Genomic DNA, 18,339 nt, shown 5'->3' with positions numbered 1-18,339 from the left:
GAACTCAAAGCGAAGCCGTGAAGCGACGGTGTGAGGAACCGGGGCTACTACAAGGCAGCTGCGACTCTGGTGAGTCCGCCACAGTGTAAGAGTAGAGGTGGTGGAGAGGTAGTGGTGCTGTGGTCACCATCGAAGAGGGACTAGCAAAGTGCTAGCTGTGGTGGTGACCGTAGAGGAAGTGGTAGCTGAATCGAGCTACTTGGTGAGCTAGCTGGAGCAAAACGTCCCTGCGGCTGAAACTAGAAAAACTGGGGCATCGGTGGTGACTAAGGCGGAGGCGTGGGGCAAACGGGGGCCTTTGTCTCACTCAAAGACGGACTAGAGGTGGTGCGGTAGTAGGTAAAGTACTAGACTCCATCCGTAAGCAAAGGTCGGGGGTATTATAAGAAAATAATGGCTAACAAAGGCTAAAACAGCACGAAATCAGCATGTGACAGCATTGACATCCCCAAACAGTCGAAAATTCGACTTCAACCCTTGAAATTCCCAACATTCCCCAGAAAAATTCGAACCATAGCATGCAAATGGTGATAGGGGACGGGATGACAGTTAACAACAGCAGCAAGTAAGCAATGACTGAGGCTAATCAAGGCATGAAAGCTCATAAGCCGTCTGACAAATCGAAAACTTCAACCCGAAATACCCCTAATAGCATGTAATTGGCGATAAGGCGGTCATAACAGGTAATGTCAACAGCAATTAAGCAACAAGAAAGTTACTAGGCAGATTACAGCAACAAAAACCATAATGACAGTCGAAAATTTCGACTGTCCTGAATCCATATCGCAAAAATCGCGGAAAATTCGAATTAAACAAGCAACAACAGCGAGGAAAGGGGATTTGATCATCAAGCAAGATAAGTAAGGGCATACAATGACAAATTAAGTCGAAAAATTCGACTAAACAGGAATTTCGAGCCCTAATTCCGATTTTTCCTCATAAAAATGCAAAGATAAGGAAATTAAAATGCAATGAATCTAGAGGAAACACTTACTTGATGAATACAACCTACAAATGCAATTAATCTGCAATCAAACAAGCAAAAGAGGCGAATTTTCGTTCGAAAAATCGCAAACCCTAACCCTCTTCGAAAACCGTGTAAATGGACACCAATCAAGGGGAAAATAAGGGGCTATGATAGATTAATTGGCTAGCAAGAGATTGTAGGTGGCAGATTTGGAGATTGGGCAAGAAAAAGTGGGGATTTGGGGATTATTTGATCGCAAAAGGGGAGTGGTAGACGAAATTAGGGATAAAATGAAATTAGAAACAAAACAATAGAGTTTAAGGCAAAAAACTCCTTGCGTCTTGTTGTATTCACTCGATCGAGTGGTTTTAAACCGCTCGATCGAGGACTTTTGAAGATCCAGTTGCTCGATCGAGTAGAAATCTACTCGATCGAGAAGTCTCACTTTATGCTTTACTCGATCGACTGGAAAAAACACTCGGTCGATCAATTTTTCACTCGATCGAGTACAAAAAGTACTCGATCGAGCTCTTTTCTCGTGTTAGCTCCTGAATTTCGTCAATTCTTCCTTGGAATGCGTAAAACTTCCCCAAACCTGCATAAAAGCACTTGCAAAAATATCCCAACATACCAAAAACGCATATAAACAGTCTATAGTCTTAATTCTACGCTAAAGAACAGTCTATAAACTAATTGTCCTAATTAAAAGCAATAAAATAAATTCAACGAAAAATTCAAAATTATCTATTACAAAGTGTTACACCGGGCATTTCCCCGTTTAATTCCCGGAGCAATTCAGTAGCCCCTTGAAGGGCTCCTGACTGGAGGACGTCACCTCAGCAACATTGACTGTCCTCTTCAACTTCCATGAGCATGAATTATCGTTCAAAACGGTAGGAGGGGAGTAGTTCACATCCACATAAGCGCGAACTGTCCTCGTCCTTGCTCCTCTATCACCGGCTGTAGCGTCATCATCTCCAATTTGATTGACAGTAATTGCACCATGCCCCTTGACAGCTCCTTAATTGCTTTCATCTTTACCAACAACAAGGAAAACAAACGAACTTTCCTCCTTTTTACTCTCAGTCTGACGCGGAGGGGTAACAATTGCAGCACAATACTCCAAATTTTCATCTGGAGTGTCAATAATAGGGTCAGTAGAAGAGAGGACATTGCAAGGCTGAGCTTGCATGGGAGCCCTCCGGGACTTAGACTGATGAAAAATCGGCTCCTCATCCCCTACCGAAAGGTCAAAGTCTTTCCCCGACGTCTATAATCGCACGGCAGGCGGTGGACAAAAATGGTCTCCCTAAAATAATAGGGGTGTGTGCATCTTCGGGGATGTCTAAGACAACGAAATCAACGGGAATAAAGAACCTCCCGATCCTCACAGGTACGTCTTCTACTATGCCTAGTGGCCGTGATATACTACGGTCGGCCATCTGGACTGTCATATTAGTGCAACTCAGCTTTGTCAAACCAAGTCTCTTGGCCAGAGACAGCGGTAAGACACTTACGCTAGCGCCTAAATCGCATAGCGCATTATCAATCAAATAGTTACCGATATGATACGGAATTGAAAAACTACCCGTGTCTGACTGCTTAGGAGGTAACTTATTTTGAAATAGGGCTGACCCCACCTCAGTCAAAGCTACGGTCTGACTATCACTAATACTCCTCTTACGCGATAAAATTTCCTTCATAAACTTAAGATAAGAGGGTACCTTTGTCAGCAACTCAGTGAACGGCACAGTAACTTCCAAGCTTTTCAGAAGTTCGACAAATTTGTCGAATTGTTGATTGGCCTTAGCATTCTGCAACCGCCTCGGGAAGGGAACCATGATAGGTATCTCGAGTCCCTTGTTTCTCTCTTCCAATGTATCTTCCGGAGCAAGTTCTGTATCCTTTGGACGCTTCTTACCTCTCGAACGAGGTCTTTCCGGTGATTTATCACTTAAACGAGCACTAGCAGGCTCTCGAATAAGCTTCCCGTTATCAAAACTCCTCAATCGACCAATATACCCATTCGATCGAGTAGATTCTTCATCAATACCACTCGATCGAGTAGTTTTTTCACTCGATCGAGCAACTCCATTTTGCTCATCACTCGATCGAGTAGAAAAACTACTCGATCGACCATTCTGCCTTTCCTGTTCACTCGATCGAGTGGTATTTTCACTCGATCGACCACTTTGGTCCCCAAATCTGCTCGATCGACCACCTGAAACCAGTCGATCAAGCACTTGCTTTGCCGTGAGCTTATTTTCTTCGACAGAACACTGTTCATCATCAGTTTTAGCTCTCCTCGGGTCTGATTTCTGCATTTCCGGTCCCTCATATAAACGAACGCTTCTAAGATTGATGAAATTTACCGTCTCGTGTGGATTCTTCTCATTTTGAGTCGGTAATTGACCCTGCTTTCTTGTGGACTGATTAGTGGCTAATTGGACAATTTGAGTTTCAAGTGCCTTTATGGACGCATCTTTCTGTTTTTCACTCAATTGCCACTGCTTTGTGAAGGCTTGCAACATAGACTTAAGCTCACCAATTTCACTCACCCCACCGGAAGATGATGCACCATGGTTAGGAGGAGTAAAAGAAGGGGGCTTTTGAAAGCCTTGTTGATTCTTGTGTGAAGGGACATAAGGCTGCTGCTGGTGCGGAGGAGGAGTGGGATTGAGCACGTTCTGACTAGTCCACCTCAAATTGGGATGGACTGCTCCTTGATTATTGTAATAGGAACCCCCTCCTTGCCTATATTGCTGAAAGGCAAGGACTTGTTTCTTCTTTACAAGACAACCAACAGCAGTGTGGCCATCATTACTCCCACATCTCTCATAAGAAACGGTCTCTCCTCTAGTAAGAACATGGACCGTCTGAGGCTCCCCAGCAGCTTGTAACTCCAAATTGTCAAACCTAGCATTCATGGTCTCCAGCTGAGCCAAAACCTGCTTATCAACTGCATAAACTGTCCTAATCCCATCCCTCGGGTTACCATATTCAGCACTGTGATTCGCCATCTCTTCAATAAGGGACCATCCCTTATCATCATCTGTATTCTCCTGAAATCTTCCACTGGATGCCGCATCAAGTATGGCTCTCTAGTCATCATACAGCCCATTGTAGAACTGATTAGCTAGGAACCATGGGTCAAAACCATGGTGAGGGATAGACCTCACCAACTTCTTGAATCGTGACCATGCTTCATAGAAACTTTCATCGGGAGCCTGTCTGAAACTAGTAATCTTGGCCCTCAGCAAATTGGTGCGTTGTGGAGGGAAATATCTCTTGTAAAATGCAAGAGCAAGAGACTCCCAATCTGTAACCCCAACAGCTGTGCGGTCCAAGTCAGTCAGCCACTCCCTGGCTGAATCAGCTAAAGAGAAAGGAAATAGAACTTCCTTAATCTTGTCCTGAGTTACCCCCTTAGTGGCGGGGATAGTAGAACAATAATCGGTAAAGGTCTCCATATGCTTCCTTGGATCTTCACCTGCCACACCTCTATAAATATTTCTCTCCACCATATTTATATAAGAGGGACGGATGTCGAATGTATTCCCATCATCAGTCTGGAGATTGAAACCCTTCGGAATAGAGGATGCTTTAGGCACTGAATGACTAGAAAGCTTTGGCATCTTTACTGGTGATAACGTACTGTCTTCGAAAAGAAAGTGATGTAGCTCTGGCTCGAAAGTACTCAAGTCTTCCTTTCGTAATTTTCTCTGCAGACGGAGTCTATGCCTGAATAGTCTCTCTGGTTCTGAATCAGCTGAAACTAATTCTAACCTGTCTGACCTGGGCATAAACAACACTGAAAGAAAATAATAAGAACGGTCTCAAGGAATAGATATTCCCTGAGACGGATAAAATAAACGGAAGGAAAACAAATAGGGCAATTGCGTCCCCGACAACGGCGCGAAAATTTGACACGTCTGTCGTATACCTGTCAAAAATAAACTAACTCAACTAACTATACAGCTAGGGAAGTCAGGTCGATCTCCACAGGGAGGCAAGATAATCGTAGAAGTCCGTCTATTTGGTCACAAATGGGGGGGTTGTTTGATTTGTTATCTAAACTACAAGATTTAAAGGAAAGAGGAATAAAGGGTAAGAGCAATAAAAGCAGAGAAAAAGGATAAAACTATCAGATAGAGAGGGACATGTCAGGATTTCGGTTCACTACGGTAGTCTAGTGACTTAGCTGTAAATGACTCAGACGAATTAATGTAAGACGGATGTTGAAAGGTCCTTTCGATCCACTTTCTATCCTAAAATACCGCTAACTTAACTTTCATTCTCGTCAGGGTAGTCTACTATTCATAGCAGGCCTATTTAGTCCAATCTTTCGATCTAGGATTAATTTTAGCCAGATTAAAGGTTAACTCAGAAGTGTGCACTCAACTAAGTTGAATAAATACAGTTAAATTGCTATGGTGACAGAGACTCGTAATTATTTCATCTGTTTCATTTACTACATCGTCACTTTCCTACCACAGATCCCCTAATCCCAACATGAAAGGGGTTTAGCTACTCATGTCGCTAATTAAACTAACAGTAGATAGATTTCCAGCAGTAAACATTATGAAATAACAAGTAAAAAGTGTAAAGAGAAATTAGGGCAAGGGAATTAAGTGGAATAACAAGCAATTAAAACAACAAAGATTAATTATTATTAAAGGAAGAGAGAGGAATTACAATCAATGCGAATCCGGCGTAAAGAACACAAAATCCGAGCAAGAATAATCCCAAAAGTAAGGTTACAGTGGAAACAAAGTAACGCAGTAAAGTTTCTGGATAGATAAAAAGAATAGATAACAAGATAGATAATAAGATGTCTAATAACCTAGTTAACGTAGGTTTAAATAGGAAAAGCAATTCAGTTTTGCGAAATAAACAACACACGGCCTAATTAAAGGCCCATAACAACGAAACCACTCGATCGAGTGGATTAAAACCACTCGATCGAGTAAACACCTCAGCAAATCTACTCGATCGAGTAGAAAAGTGCTCGATCGAGTAACTGGTCTTTCTACAGGCTAAGGATCGAGTAGAATTCTACTCGATCGACCAATGGGAGACGTAAAAACCACTCGATCGAGTGGTAAAACTGCTCGATCGAGTACTTTGTCTTCATTTCAGCTCAAGTCCGCGCCTAAATGCCTCATAATCCGTGCCATGACGCTTCCCAACGCAGTATCTTACTGTGGACAGATCCCGTCTCCTCTAAATGCATGCAAAAAGGACGAAAAAGAGTACGATTCCACTACTTTCGCGTTCATTTCTACAAAATGGACAAAATGAACCAAAGTAGCCAATTCGGGGCAAAATACCATAAAAACAGTATAAAAATGCATAGAAATACGTGCTGAAATAGGCTAAAAAGACTATATATTAGGCACGTATCAAAGAGAGTGGATGATGAGAAAAAACAGGATCTTTGGGGAATGCTCCAATATCAAAGATTCAGTACCCCATCTGTCAGCAACAAGAAGTCCCTAAAAAAACACCATATTCTTCTTGACTCCAGAGATATTCCGACTCGGACGTCTGATCATGAAGCTGAAGTGGAAACAAAAGAGGGGTATATGATGGTGAAGTTGCCTAGTGGTGTTGAAACTGATGAACAAATTAGAGCAAGGGCAATGGATGTAAGCACTAATGAAATAAATTCCTATCTGATAATTATTTTAGCTATGATATTAAAATATTATTGTGATATTGTTTTTGAACTAGTGTGATATTGTTTTGAGTCTGCTGTGATATTATTATGATATTGATATTAAATAAAAGCATTTGCTATCTGATATTTATTTTAGATATGATATTGTTTGATATATTGTATGATATTGTGATATTGTTAATTAATAATTGTGATATAGTTTAGAAAAGCAAATGATATTGAATAACAGATTGTTGTGATATTGATTTAAAAATTGTTATGATATTGTTTTTGCACTATTGTGATATTATTTATAGTAGGCTGTGATATTGTTATGAAAGTTGATATTAAATAACCTTATTATTGTGTCATATCTTCTTATTATCAAAGAGTCTATTTTAGTGTTTAATATATTTATTTTGTAATTTGGCAGCGTGCTCATGAAATTTATCTACGTATGAAGAGGGACAATGAATTGTTCATAGGTAGGTATGTACGTAACATGAGAAAACTGATCACTATGAAAGCAAAAAGTTCAATGGGTGAAGCAACTACATCTACACAATCTGGTGCGAAGGTAGATGGTGCGGAAGATGTTGATCCTAAAGAACATCTTCTGCTTGAAGAAGAGGTTGAGAATCCCGAAAACAAGACAACGGAGACTCAAACGCGCCTTTTATGAAAGATCTTGGATATCATAACTTGATGGACATGTTGATAGCGAGGTCATATGAAATGAAGAAAGCAAAAGAAGGGATGCCATCATTTGATGTTTGGACTGAAATGTTGAAAGTGCAGTACAAGGAATTGAACAAAAAATACGGTGGATGTACAGATAAAGATCTTCAGAACAGTGATGATGACTTGGCATGTGATGACAAACAACAGGATGATGATATTAATGATGTTACTAACTTGGACAGTGGTGATGATGAAGACCAAAATGATGGACTGGATAATGACATGAATTCAAAATTGAATGATGTTATATCCAGTATTGGTGTAGGAGTAGGAAGTCCCGTTGCAGCGAAATTCAATGAAGAGTTGAATCGTGATACACTTAATCAAGAAGGCGTTGAAAAAGAGTGTGGAAAAATAAATGAGAAGACAGATGTGTTGACACAGCTTGATGAAGGTGTAATCAATGTTGGTTTAGGAGGGACCAAGACTGTTGAGGAGGTTAACACGGATAAACCAAATGAGGGCATTGAAAAAGTGGTTCAGGAAATGAATGAGGAGGCTGCAAAAAGGGATGAGAATAAAGCAAATGTTGAGAACGTAACAAATGTTGAGGAGGGAATTGGAAAAGATGTTGAGGAAAATGTTAACAATGTACCAACTGTTGAGGACCTGAATACTAAGAACCTATGCACAGAAGGCAGTGGAAAAGCGGATGGGGAGAAGAATGATGATAAAAGTGTGGGGTCTCATATGAAGGAGGTTGTTCCAAATGTTCAGTTGGAAACAGAGAGAACGTGGAACATCAATGACTATTTCTTTGCACGCAGACAAAGATGAACAAAATACCGAATCAAAGCGAGATATGGTACCTCATAATTTGGGATGTACTATGGACTGTGGTTTGCCAGACAGGGATGCTACACTTGTCTCAGATTTCATGGTCAGACAGGACCATTTATTTGAGACTGTCTTGAAGCGTCGGAAGGAAGTCATGGATTATTGCTTCCTTACAGATCATGCGATTAAGAAGACGTAAGTTTAGTTTTTGAATGTAAGACATTAATTAATCTACTACGTAAAAATAATTTAAAAACTAATATGCTAATTTTTTTGGAAAATGGTACAGAGAGATTGTCTGTGACTTTGGTATTTACCATTCCATACCAAAGAGCGATATTGAGTCTTTGTTGCCTGACGCTAAAATAGAAGCAGTGGTTATTGAGGCATGGGCAATATTGCTCAATCAGTTTGAAATGGCGCCAAAAGACAGCAACAGACCGACAAGGATTTTCTATGGCCTTGCCCACTCGGTATGGAAAACATAAACTTCATGTGTTCCTTGTGTTTTAAATTACGTGTAAAAATGTGTCAACATGACTAATCAATTCTGTTATAAACAAACAGGGTGGTATGGAGAAAATCTTACTTGTAGATGAAGAAGATGTTGATGAACTGACAAGACTGGAGGAAGACGTATGGAGGACATGGGATATGTGGTCATATCAATATAAACAGCCACTGAATTTGAATTCAGATATGGTAAGAATTTAAAAGTACTTTTATTTCTGATACTGTTAAGTTAATTATCTGATACTGTTAAGTTAATTATCTGATATTGTGAGAAGTAAGTATTGATATTGTTTCTTAAATCAGGTAGCTATTTTAGTTGTGATATTGTATTATATATTCTGTGATATTGTCACTCATTACTTGTGATATTGTATGCCATGGTCTGTGAATGACAGTGTTATTTTCTATAAAATATTTCTATAGGTGTTCATACGTTTGCTATATCAAGACCACTACATTTGCGTCTGTATTGACACCAAGAGGGAAAAAATGTTCTACTTGGACAACCGAGAATATGATCATTTTGAGGACGAGGAGCATGTACACCTTGCTCATTTAACTGTAAGTACTATATTTAAAAATAAGAACTAAGGATATAATGCTTTTGTTAGCTAAAGATTGAAATTTGATAGTTATTTATTATAAACATAAACAGGGAGCTGTTTACGGGCACTACCTCAACAGTAAAGGTTATGAAAGTGGGGCGAAAGTACAGGACTATGTGCTAACAAATGTCGCCTTTGATTGGCAAACAAAAGAGTTGAACCTGGATTGTGGATTATTCATGATGTTCCACATGATGTTTTTTGTGGGTGAAGATTTTAAATGTGAACTGAATGATGAAAAGAAGAGGCAGTTGTACAGGGGGGAGATTGCAACAACGCTTGTGTTGAGGGATTTAAATAAATGTAGGAGTCAGGTCCTGAGGAAGGTTACAAACCTTAATGCAATCAAAGGGACATTGTTTCCTAAATTACTAGCAAAGAGGAAAGCAGCAAGCAAAAGAAAGAGAAGGAAAGGTAAGAAAAAGAATGTTCAAACTCTTGTACAAAAAAAAAACAGGTTATTTTCTTCAACACTGACTTATTTTCATTATATATAATCATTATATATTCAAATAACAAAAATAAATAATTTTGTAGTTGTGGTAGAAGATGGTTCTGCCAGTGTGGTGGGAAGCAGTAGGAGGGGGAAATCAGATGGCCTTGGGAGCACATACAACTGTTTTGTGGTAGATTCTAACGTGGAGGTCGTCTCAAGGTTTATGAAGGCTAACAAATCACTGTGTGCAAAGATGTTGACCACGAGGAAACAAGTGCTTGACTACTGCCTATTGGACGACCACAGTTTCCCATTAGAGTATGTTTCTGTGATACTGTTTCTTAAAGAGTGTGATATTGTTTTCAGAGTAGTGTGATATTGTTTGCACTATTTAAATTTTATGGTACTTTTATTTTATCATAACTGCTATTTTTTGTGATACTGTTTCTTAAGGGAAGTGATATTGTTTATAGAGAAGTGTGATATTGTCTGCACTATTTTAATTTGGTTTGTGTTAATGTTTGGAGCAGTGAGGTGGTTGCCAAATTCAGTAATGATCAATATCTTGTCAGAAACGATATATTGTCGTTGCTTCCAAATGAGCACGTCAGTAGCAATGTGATTTAATGTTGGTCCCTCATTCTGAACCATATTGAGCACACAGAAATATGTGAAACAAGTTTGATGTTTTTTGGGATTCGACACATGGTAAGCTGTCCATTTAGTTTGATTAAATATAATCACTCTTTAAAACAAAAATAGGACTTGTAACATATATATTCAAAACAGGAAATAAAAACCGAAGGAGTTGGAGACAGGGATTTGATTAAAGAAAAGATGTTCGAAGAATGGGACGAATTCATTAGAAGAAACAGTTCCTCACCTAACCTGCAAGCAGATCTGGTTTTTATTCCAATGGTATGGAAAGAACATTATTTCAGTATTTGTATAAATTTCAAAACCGAGATAGTGGAAGTGCTGGACAACACAGAGTACGCCGACTGGGAGCAAACACAAATACACAAAGTTGCAGATTTGGTGGTATGATTAATTGATAGTTCTTTAAAGTATTGGTGTATATTAACATTGAAATAATGGATTTCTGTGTTTGTGAAATTATCACTAATGCTGAACCGTAATATTGTAGGCGGAGCACATGAGTGACTACTTAGCAAAGAAGAACGTGGAAAGAGCAGATGATATAATAACGTTTGATGTTGTCAACATCAACTTCCCTTGGCAAAAGACAGAGATGAACAATACTGAGTCTGGAAACTTCTTAATGATGCACATGATTCGATATGAGGGTGTAATGTTTGAAGCCGACCTGAACCAAAAAGTGTATAGGCAATACTACTGGCTAGAAATGGCAGCAACATTGCTTTTAGCTGACATAAATGAGAACAGAACACCTTTGATCGAAAAAGTAAAAGAATTTTCAGATGGGAAGGATGAAATATGGAAGACATTGAAGCAACAGAGGAAGAACAACTGTTTTGTCAGGAATTTCCCTGAACGTATCCGGATTGATAAAAAAGTAATTTGGGTATCTAGTTCTATAAGCATGGAAATGAATAATGAATTAATAATAAGAAAACACTAAGTATCAGGAATATCACTGGTATTATTTGGATTAGCCGAGTACAAATTTGTGTATATGGTTAAATATTCAGGAAATTATGAGAGGTAAATTGTGAGAATAACTAAGTGATAATTGATGAATAATCATCCCTTTACAAATGCTATTTATAGTTCTCTAAATATTAACGTTACATTGATCTCAATCTCTTTCCCAATTGTAGGAGTTGTTGCCGGATTAATAGGGCACGCTCCCTATTAATTCGCTTGACCCGTTCAATTCTCAACCAATCTTCAGCTCTTCCTCTTTTTTCCGTCTTGATTCATAGATGATATAGTCTTATAGTTGGACTTGGTCTTCCTTGAGAATAGGACACGATTGTTAGCTCATACAACTGCATTTCTTGTTTATCTTCTTTATCCAGCTTGTTTGAATACTCTGCCAGGCTATTCTGTATTTACTATCAGGCTTTTCTTTCAGGATCTAGTAGCCTGCTTATCCTGTAATGCTCTTCATCTGCCAAATAGTAGTTAGATTTGTCCAGTCTCTAGTTGCCTTAGTCAGCCTAGTTGGATCAGGCCAGGTTAGAGTCAGACCAGGTTAAACTGGGCCTAACAATTGCCCCTTGACATTTTACCCGTGCTGGATCAGGCCAGGGGTGAGATGTCAATTTTACCGGGTTGAATAGTAAAAAGAATTACACTTAGTTTATGACTCTTAGACTCCTAGTTACCGTTAACTACTTCAACGGCTAATTTGTGTGATGTCATGATGACAGTTTTGCAATTTCTAGGGTTTTTGCACCGTTAAACCCCTTCTATAAATATGGTACTTGTGATGAGTTTGTTCTTCACCAATTTTCTTCCTCTTTCTTTGCTAAATTCTCTCTAAAATTCTCCCCTATTTCCTAGGAGCTCCGTTCTGCTAACTTTATAAAATAAAATTCATCACAATAAACTAAATAATAAAGGATATGGGAGCCAAAAAGCGTCTTGCATCCCAGAAAGCTGCTGCTGATCCTGAACCTAAAGACGTCCAGGAGGAGGAGGTGTTTGAAGTTGATCCTCCTGCCCGTGCTATAGCTTTTAAATATCAGGATTCTATTTTTTCTGCTCTTCAATCTCTGGATCCTTACTTTTCTGAAGAGAACTTATTGAAGACAAATTATGATAGGGTTTTAAGGGAGAAGAAATTAATTCCTGATTCGACTGAGATATGGATTCCTGAGTCTTGTCCAGTCAGAGCTAACTGGGTGTCACCTGGTTGGTTTTGTATTTTCGAATGGGCGTTCAAAGCAGATTGTAAGTTACCTTTTACTCCTTTAATGATTGATACCATTCGTTCTATGTAAGTATCACCTTTTCAGATTATGCCAATGGTTTGGAAACTCATTCATTCTATTGAAAATTTATGTGCTAAACACAATCTTGTAATTACTATTAATGATATCAAGGCAATATATCATATGAAGAATACTGTTAATGGTCGTTTTAATTTGAGAATCAAGTCGAAAATGTCTCCATTAATTACTAACCTAGACTCTGGAGATGATAAAAGTTAGGCAAAGACTTTCCTGTTCATCCGGACTGAGAGTCTGGGATCAGGCTTTGATTATCTGAGATATCCTCCCTTGGAGAGCGGTAGGTTTCCTGTACTCTTAGTTTGCAATATATATTATGAATTTAGGACGTTTAGACTTTACCTGTGTATATTTTTGATGGTTTTTGCAGCTCCTGATTGGAACTCTGATTCTTTTGACGAGGAAGCTATTTCCAGGATAGAAGCTTTCCTTGCTATCCCTGAGGAAGAGAGGGCCTGGCCTGCCAGTCTAGGCAGGGAATTATTGCCCCGGTATATGAAGACTAAGCTGAGCGCTGTTAGAGTACCCAAAGGCAAGCCTAGCTCCACTGCTCTTTCCTGTACGTCTTCTATATGTCTTTATATTGATTGTTGTCTTCTTATTGCTTTTCCTCTGATATTTATGTATATTCTCTATATATTCAGTATTCAGGTCTTCTGCTAGGTTGGCCAGCTTTTCTGCAAAAGATTTGAAAGCTGGGGTTGCTAGGATTGCTAAACAGTCTAAGAGCCAGGAGGCTAGTGGGAGTGACAAGACGCTTGATATTTTGGTTTCTGATGTCCAGCCTCCCCAAGAGCCGCCCAGGCTAGTATCACCGGAGGCTGTTCAGGCTTCTAAAAGGAGAAGGGAAGATGTTATTCCTGAAGAGGAAGGGGGAGAGAAAGAGCATATTCAGGCTCAACCAATCAGGAGTATCAAGCAAGTGTCTGCTAGTATTGACGATATGGATGCTGCCCGGGCACGGATAGATGAATTTTCTGCAAAAATGGGCGGCCAGCTTTTGTCTGCTAACACCCTTCAGTCGTCTACTAAAATGGTTTCTATTCTGACTTCTCTTGTGACAAAGGCTGCTGAACTTGCTTCTCAGGCTAAGGACGTTAGTTGTAAAAGGATGTTTTAATTGTTCAAGTGCTCTTTGTGTTGCTTTATGTTGGGCTGATTAATTTTGTTTCTTGTAGGGATTGGATGTCGGGTTGGCTACTGCTTATCCGGTCAGGGATGCCCAGGCCAGGGTTTCTAGCCTGGAAGAAAAACTGGATAAGGTTAACCGTGAGCACATATCCAGGGGTACTGAAGTAGTACTTCAATCTCAGCTGGCGACAGCTAGAGAGGCATCCAGGGCTGCTATAGTCTGTGAGGTGGCTGCAAAAAATGCTGAGAAGGTTGTCAGGCAAGAGTTGGAGGCTGTCAAGGGAGAGCTGGCTGCTGAGAAGCAGGCAATGCAGGATCAGCTGAGGAAGAATGAAGAGCTTGGTGCTGAAAAAGAATTAGTGGAGGCGCGGCTTGCTGATGGCGCTCAGTACTTCTTTGGGAAAGGCCGGTTTGATGCTATGAGGGATCCGGAATCTGACCGGGCTAATTGGGATCCGGACCGGGATGAGACAGCACTGGACACTCAGTATCCTGATTTGGCCAACATGGGTCAAGAAGAAGAAGTGGATTCTCCTCCTTCCAAGGAAAAATCTGGTGATCAGGAAATGGTGGATGGTTGTGAGTCGGTTACTGGCTCAAAACCTACTTAGATTTATGTTTTTCCTCTTTGTTTTGGCCCACCCAGGGGGGATATTCTTGGAATGGATATTTAGGTATTTTTTGGCCCATCCAGGGGGGATATCCCTGGAATGGATAATTACTAAGTATGAGGCAAGGCCGGCTATTTTGGATGAATAAATATTTGGTCTTTGTTGGTTCCTTTTTGTGTTTTGATAAGGTACTTTTGTAGTATTGGATGTTTTTGGATCGGCGATTATCGACTGGATCGGGCAGTTTTTTGTCTTTGGATCCGCCGATTCATTGTGTTATGGGTGGGGTTATTGCCTGTCTGGCGGGCTTACGTCCCCTGCCTGTCTGGAGGGCTTATGACCCATCTATGTTATACAAGTGAGGATGAGGTTTTCCAGATTTGTATATTAAATGGAGCTCAATATATTAAGGCCTATTTTACAACTGAAAATTGGGTATCAGTTGGATATTGGTGGGGTGGCCCCCAATCTTTAAGATTTGTTTTAAATAAAATGCAGTATGTAAAACAAATATTGAAGATTCTACTTGGTAAAAGTAAATATGAGAATATTGACAAGTACTTGGGCACATAATTGAAGAAATCATATACGGCATTTATTCATATAATAGCAAGTATCATACATTTAGTTTCATATCAGGCCAGGCAAGAAATGTTAAGGTGAAAATTATACCTGAACTGGGAGATATATTTTATATGTGAAATAGTTTTAAGTGTGCAATATTCCAAGCTTTTGGGATCATTTCGCCGTCCAGGGTTTGTAATCTATAAGCTCCCTGACCGACTATTGAGTCAATCAGGTAGGGACCTTCCCAGGTTGGGGCCAATTTGCCAGCATTCTTTTCTTTTGTGTTTTGGAAAACTTTCCTGAGGACAAGGTCTCTTACCCTGAATACCCTGGCTTTGAAGGTCTTGTTGTAGCTTTTTGCAACTCTTTGCTGATATGCTGCCAATCTAATGTTGGCTGCATCTCTTAGCTCTTCCGTTAAGTCCAGGTTGTCCTCCATTAGAGGTATATTGCTTGTTATTGTGTTCAGGCTGCATCTGGCTGATGGAATGTCGACCTCAGCCGGGATCACTGCTTCACATCCATAGACCAAGGAGTAGGGGGTTTGGCCTGTGGATGTTTTAGGCGTGGTTCGTCGGCCCGAGAGGACCAGGGGAGCTCTTGCCCCATCCGCCTTTCCTTCTTTCTAGCTTCTTCTTTATGCAGCTGATTACTACTTTGTTCTTGGATTTCGCTCCGACCGTTAGCTTTTGGATATCCTGGTGTGGAGGTTACCAGGTTGATGTTCCATTGAGCACGAGAAGGCTTCTTTGTTCTTTTCCCACGAGTGCGTGCCATTGTCGCATACTATTTCAGAGGGGATGCCATATCTACATATGATGTTGTGTGTGATGAATGATATGCCATCCTTTTCCTTGACTTGCATGTATGAATCAGCTTCTATCCACTTGGAGAAGTAATCAGTCATTGCTAGCATGAAAACTTTTTGTCCGGGTGCTTGAGGTAGTTTCCCTACTATATCCATGCCCCACTTCATAAATGGCCAGGGTGCGGATATGGAATGTAGTTCCTAAGATGGCTGATGGATATATGGTCCATGAATCTGGCAAGCTTTGCATTTAGAGCTAAATTCCAGGCAATCGGCCCTCAAGGTGGGCTAATAATAACCTGTTCTGAGTACCTTGCTCGCCAGGCTTCTTCCGCCTTTATGATTTCCACAGTATCCTTCATGGATTTCTGATAATATCTGTTCAGCTTCTTGTGGTTCCAGGCATCTGAGGTACGGCCTAGCCTGCGATTTCGTAAAAAGCACGTTGTTAATAATAGTATATGAAGCAGCTTTTATTTTTAGTGCTTTGGCATCTTGCTTATTTAGGGGAAGGATTCCCTGTTGTAGCCAGTCATAGTAGGGTTTTGTCCAAGAATTGGCAACATAAATTGGGAAACTTTCATCTTGTTTATTTATTGCAGGTTTTAATAAATGTACGATGGGTATTTTGTCGAAGTCAAGGGGACTAAAGTTGGATCCTAGGCCGGCTAAGGCATCGGCCTGGGTATTCAAGTCCCTGGGAATTTGGTCAATATTAAAATTGCGGAATTTTGATTTTAAAATTTGAACAATTTCCAAATAAAGCATCATTTTTGAGTCTTTTGCAGTATATATTCCGTTTACTTGGTTGGAAATAAGAAGAGAATCAGTACGTACCTTTAGGTTTTGCACACCAAGGTCAATACATACCTTTAATCCAGCTATTAGGGCTTCATATTCTGCCTCATTGTTGGTAGCCTCAAATGCTCAGCTTATAGCTTGTACTATCTTATCCCCCTGTGGCGATTTTAGTACTACCCCCAGGCCTGTGCCTCTCATGTTAGCTGCACCATCGACAAATAGGGTCCATTCTAGGTCTGTTTGGTCGCTTGTCAGTTTATTTACTTTTTTTATTAGGTCGGGTTCTAGGGTTGGACTAAAATCAGCCACAAAGTCTGCTAGTGCTTGTGACTTAATTGATGTCCTTGGTTCAAATGTTATGTTGTACGTGCTTAACTGGACTGACCATTTGCACATTCGTCCGGACAGTTCTGGCTTCCTAAGTACAGACTTGATAGGAAGATTGGTTCTGACTATTATAGGGTGGCTTTCAAAGTATGGTCTTAATTTTGTGCAACTCATAATTAACGCTAAAACATATTTTTCAAGTAGGCCATACCTGATCTCTGCATCCAGTAGACTTTTAATTACGTAATAGACAGGTGTTGTTGTCCGTATGCTTCTTTGACCAAGACCGCACCGACAACGGTTTACGTGGATCGATGTGTATACTTGTCAGGGGTTCATCTTTGACTGGTTTTGCCAGCAAGGGAGGAGAGGATAGATATATTTTCAGGTCCTCAAAGGCAGCCTGATGATCAGGGGTCCATTGAAAGTCTCTGTTCTTCCTTAGCAGACTATAGAATGATTTGCACCTCTCTGACGATCTTGAAATGAACCTGTTCAGGGCCGCTATTCTTCCAGTCAGCTTTTGTATGTCTTTGACCGTCTTTGGTGGTTCTAGCTCCAGGATAGCTTTGATCTGTTCAGGGTTGGCTTCTATTCCTCTTTTTGTCACCATATAGCCCAAGAATTTGCCTGCTGAGACTCCAAAATGGCATTTTTGTGGATTGAGCTTCATATTGAATTTCTCAAGTATTTGGAAGGCTACTTCCAAGTCTTTGATGTGGTCTTCTGCCTTCTTTGACTTGACTACCATGTCATCTATGTAGACTTCCATGGTATCTCCTATTTGGTCTTTGAACATCATGTTGACTAGCCTTTGATAGGTTGCACCTGCATTCTTTAATCCAAAGGGCATAGCAGTATAACGATATATTCCTCTTTCAGTGATGAAAGTTGTGCTTTCCTGATCTGCAGGGTGCATCTTTATTTGATTGAATCCGCTGGAGGCATCCATGAATGTTAACATCTCGTGGCCTGCAGTGGCATCCACCATTGAATCGATGTGTGGCAGGGGAAATGGATCTTTTGGGCAGGCTTTGTTTAGGTCGGTGTAATCTACACAGACTCTCCATTTGCCGTTTTTCTTTTGGAAGACTACTACATTTGCAAGCCAGTCAGGGTACATTACTTCCCTGATCATTCCCATGTCCAGTAGCTTGTCAACTTCTTGGTTGATGATTTCATGCCTCTCTCAAAGCAAATTTTCTTCTCTTTTCATGACGAGGCTTAAATGATTTGTCAATATTCAACTTATGAGTTATAATATCAACATCTATACCAGTCATATCAAAATGTGACCAAGCAAAACAGAACATTTTAGTTTTGAGAAAGCCGACCAGATCGGGTCCGACTGAGTCCGGTGCATCCGACCCTACAAGTACCTTCTGTCGGGAACTCGGGTCCAAAATGACCTCTCCTGTTTCCATCTGTGTTTGTGCAATATATTCTTCCCTGACAGG

General features: G+C 40.2%; 1 non-coding gene across 1 annotated transcript; it reads left to right on the top strand.

The window, feature by feature from the left end:
- The first annotated feature begins 4,120 nt into the window (after positions 1–4,120).
- Positions 4,121–4,227, top strand: LOC141635567 (small nucleolar RNA R71). The gene has a single exon (XR_012540244.1). It is a non-coding gene; the product is annotated as a small nucleolar RNA R71 (small nucleolar RNA).
- Positions 4,228–18,339: the final 14,112 nt, after the last annotated feature.

Source organism: Silene latifolia, chromosome Y (genome assembly GCF_048544455.1).
Source record: "Silene latifolia isolate original U9 population chromosome Y, ASM4854445v1, whole genome shotgun sequence".
Classification (NCBI taxonomy): domain Eukaryota; kingdom Viridiplantae; phylum Streptophyta; class Magnoliopsida; order Caryophyllales; family Caryophyllaceae; genus Silene; species Silene latifolia.
The sequence above is the reverse complement of the archived record's forward strand: the minus strand, read 5'-3'. Positions and strand labels throughout refer to the sequence as shown.